Consider the following 4,827-nt stretch of genomic DNA (forward strand, 5'->3'; position numbering starts at 1 on the left):
CCAGTGCAACTCTTTAAAAACAGGCATAATCTGGTCTCTCCAGGTTACCCCAGAGACCAGTCTGGCTGCCGCATTTTGAACTAACTGAATTTTTCGTACGAGTGTAAGAGATTTTTGACTCCCCCAAAACTCCTGCAACCAGGAATAAATGAGGGCTCCAAAAATCCCCACATTCATAGACGTGGGTCCTTTCTGATGGTACTGGCTGCCAAGAATCCCAAGACCCAAGAAGACACGAGGAGAAGTGAAGAGATTATATTTAATCAAAACAGATTTATTTTCTTACCAATATTCAGATGAATCACAGCATACAGCATGCAGTAAAATTACTTCTCTCACACAAAGCAGTCACAAAACTAACAGCCTAGAGACACTGACAGATCCGCCAGACCCTTGCGGTCACAATATACTATACCCCAAGGGAACCTCGACTTGTTCCTCTTTTTGCTAGATGCTTGGTGCCGTCAAATTGATTGATCGGATCAACTTCCTCCTTTCCTCCTCCTGTGTGCCATGCCTGAGCCACCCTCCCTGAGGGAGAGAGCCCCTTTTTTCTATCCTCAAATTAGGGTTTTAAGTATCCTCTCCTTTCCCACCTACGCATCTAATAGTGATTGGACGAAGAAGGGGTCTTGACCATTCATGACCCTCGGCTAACCTGTTCCATTTGACATTTAATATCATTGTCTAGGGGAGATGTGGAAAAGGAACAAGGCGTGGGCCAAGTGACCCCCCTTCAAATGGAACACCGAGCCTTGGCGTACTTTCGATCTGAGGTACTGAAAAATGAGGAAGTGTGCCCGAGCCGACAGGCCGGTTTTCTCCAATTTTAGACAGAAGCTCTAGATGGGGGCTGCTCTTGACAGCATGGAAAATTTGCTGGAACAGGGGAACTTGGCGTTCACTCACGGGTTCATGCCAAGATCAAGGCCTAAACTGTGTCGAGCAAACAGACTCAAGTTAAGCATCTATCTAATACAATATGGCTAACCTATCTATGCGCTAATTCAATATAAAATTGACCGGATTGGGCCTTACACTAGGTACATCACTGTTTTGAGATCATTCTCTTCAAGGAATGGACGCAGCTGTCGAATCAGCCCAAGTTGATGGACAGCACTCCTGGCCGTAGCCTCCGCCTGAGATACCAGGATGAGGCCTGGATCCAAGAGCACTCCCAAGCTGCATACCTGTCCTTTCTAGGGGAGGGTAACCCCATCCAGCACAGGAAGATCTAACTCATCTCTCAGATTCCAATCCCCCACAATGAGCACCTCCATCTTGCTTGGATTCAGCTTCAATTTGTTATCTCTCACCCACCCCATTACTGCCCATAGGTACCCATTTAGGGAGTTAATGCCATTCCCTGATGATGATGATGATGATGATGATGATGACGACGACTGATAAGGAGAAATAGATTTGGGTGTCATCAGCATACTGATAACACCCTGCACCAAATCTCCTGAAGACCTCACCCAGCAGTTTCATGTAGATGTTAGAAAGCATAGGTGACAGAATGAAGCCCTGAGGGGCTCCATACAATACTTCCCATTTCAAAGAGCAACCACCACCAAGCTCCACCATCTGGAATGGCAGGAGCAAAACCACTGCAAAGCAGTGCCCTCTATCGCCAACTCCTACAGGCAATCCAGAAAGAAGGGGGAGGGCAGGAGAGGGTGGGGCAGGGGGAGAGGGGCAGGGGGAGAGGGGGAGGGCAGGAGAGGGGAGCAGGGGGGAGAGGGATGGAGGGCAGGAGAGGGTGGGGCAGGGGGAGAGGGGAAGGGCAGGAGGGAGGGTAGGATGAGGAGGGAGGAGGGCAGAAGGGAGGGCAGGAGAGGTTGGAGCAGGGAGGAGAGTGGGGCAGGAGAGAAGAGCAGGGGGAGGGGAGGGAGGGCAGGAGAGACTTTGGCAGGAGAGACTGGGGCAGGAGGGGGAGAGGGGGTGGGAGGGGAGGGAGAGCAGGAGAGACTGGGGCAGGAGAAGGAGAGAGGGGTGGGAGGGCAGGGGAGATGGGTGGGAGGGGGACGGAGGACAAGAGAGAGTGGGAGGGAGGGAGGGAGGGCGGGCAGGAGGGTGAGTGAGAGGGGTGGGAGGGGGAGGCAGGGGGCAAGAGAGTGGTGTGAGAGGGAGGGGCAAGAGAGTGGGGCAGGAGGGAGGGGAGGGGTAGGAGGGAGGGGAGGAGGCAAGAGTGTGGGACATAGGGGGGAGGGAGAGGGAGAGTGGGGCAGGAGGGAGGGAGGAACAGCCAGCCCCAAAGAGCACACAGATGCTCTGTGCGGGTTGGCTAGTTTCCTTGATTTCCTGACAATGAGCTCCTTTCCCTGCCTCACAGGGGCTGAGGAGCCACTGGCAGGACTATATCCTCTGGCCGCCCAAGTGTTCCTTGAGCCCCTGATGTTAGCCAGTGGCTAACATTCATTGCTTCTTTTCAGCTGATATGTTTATATAGAGATGGAGATGCTGCATTGCTAACATTGAAGCCCTGGGTGCAAAGATTGTAGGGAACACAGCAAGTTTTGCAATTTCACTTCTCCTTATTGCATCTGTAAGTTTTGGAAACTTAGCTTCGATTCCTCTGATTAATATATGGTGATTGATTGATTAAGTGCCATCAAGTCAGTGTCGACTCTTAGTGATGACATAGATAGTTCTCTCCAGGATGATCTGTCTTCAACTTGGCCTTTAAGGTCTCTCAGTGGTGCATTCTGTTGGAAGTTAAGGACTTTGCACTGTCTCTTGTCTCAGACAGTGGAGGATAGACTAGTGAGTCAGAGGACTAGAGGGTCAAGACATTGGTCATCCCTTCTCTACTGCTCTGACACTATTCCTTTGGATATGTAGATTGCTAATCTCAGGGACTAGCTTCCTCTCTCTCTCTCTCTCTCTCTCTCTCTCTCTCTCTCTCTCTCCCCTAACAGCCCTTCTACCTTGCAACATGGCAAGCCTCTCTCCCTGCACCATGTGTGCAGAGAAGATGCAGAATCCATCTGCATCCAGCTAGATAGATAGATTAGAGATCCTAACTCCTCATTTTCCTATCTAGAATAGAGTTCCTTAATAAATGCCTTATATATTGATTTGAAACTATGAATTGGCTCCAAGTTACTTTACTCTCAGCATACACGCATGCCTAACTAAATTCCGCTGTGCTGTGCCTCTGTGCACTCTGCTATAATGAGAAAGGGATTCTCTCACCACAGAATTTCCAACACATTCATTGCTGTTGTCATCGAGTCCATCCGCCTTGCTGCTAGTCGTCCTCTTCTCTTTCCTTCAACTTTCCCCAGCATTATGTACTTCTCCAGGGAGCTGGGTCTTTGCACAATGTGTCCAAAGTATGATAGTTTGAGCCTGGTCATTTGTGCCTCGAGTGGAAATTCTGGATTGATTGATTCTATGATCCATTTGTTTGTTTTCCTGGCTGTCCATGGTATCCTCAAATATCTTCTCCAGCACCAAAGTTCAAAAGCATCAATGCTTTTTCTGTCTTGCTTCTTCAAAGTCCAGCTTTCACATCCATAGAGTGTCACGGGAAAAACCACGGTCCGAGCAATTCTAATCTTTGTAGGTGTAGACACGTCATGGCATCTAAATATCCTTTCCAAGGGCTTCATTGCAACCCTACCAAGTGCTAGTCTGCGGCATATTTCTTGACTGCTGGATCCTTTACTGTTGACGGTCGATCCTAAAAGGCAGAAGCTATCTACCACTTCAATGTCTTCATTGTCAATTCTGAGGTTGGTTGCTGTACCTGTTGTCATTAGTTTAGTCTTCTTTACATTTAGTTGCAGTCCCATTTTTTCCACTGTGCTCCTTGACTTCCATTACTAGAGCTTGCAGATCATTCTCAGCTATCAGGGTGGTGTCATCAGCGTAGTGCAGGTTATTGATGTTTCTTCCTCCAACTTTAAAACAGATTGGTCTCTGGGGCAACCCGGAGAGACCATATGATGCCTGTTTTGAAACAGCTACACTGGCTGCCGATATGTTTCCGGGCAAAATACAAAGTGCTGGTTATTACCTTTAAAGCCCTGAATGGCTTAGGTCCAAGTTATCTAAGAGAGCGCCTTCTTCTACATGATCCCCACCGCACATTAAGGTCATCTGAGGAGGTCCGTCTGAAGTTGCCGTCTCCAGTTGTCTGGTGGCGACGCAGAGGCGGGCCTTCTCTGTAGCCGCTCCTGGGCTATGGAATGCACTCCCAGCAGAAATTTGTAATTTGAGATCTTTGCTGTCCTTCAAGAGAGCCCTTAAAACCTACCTGTTTGGCTTGGCCTTCCAGAGTTTTAAAGGATTAACTGTTTTAAACTGTTTTAAACTGTTGCCCTGATTTTCAGGGCTTTTAGCTGTTTTATTGGTTTTATTGTGTTTTAATAGTTTGATTTTAATTGTTAATTTGTTTTAATTGTTTTTATCATGTTGTGAACTGCCCTGAGCCATTTTGGAAGGGTGGTATATAAATCAAATAAATAAATAAATAACCACACTCATCTTCTTCCAATCCAGCTTCTCTCAGTCGATGCAATCAAAGGCTTTTCTGTAGTCAATAAAGCACATATTGAGTTCTTTCTGGTATTCTTTGGCTTTCTCAGTTATCCAGGGTGCTTCAGCAATGATGTCTCTTGTTCCTCAGCCTTTTCTGAAACCAGCTTGAACATCCGGCATTTCCCTTTCTACGTAGGGCTCTATTCTGCATTGGATGATCCTGAGCATTATTTTGTTAGCATGTGCTATTAAGGATATTGCGCGATGGTCTTCGCAATCTGTTAAGTCTCTTTTCTTTAGTAGGGGTATGTAGACTGACCTCTTCCAATCTGTTGGTCT

This window comes from Hemicordylus capensis, chromosome 2 (genome assembly GCF_027244095.1).
Source record: "Hemicordylus capensis ecotype Gifberg chromosome 2, rHemCap1.1.pri, whole genome shotgun sequence".
In the NCBI taxonomy this organism is placed as follows: Eukaryota; Metazoa; Chordata; class Lepidosauria; order Squamata; family Cordylidae; genus Hemicordylus; species Hemicordylus capensis.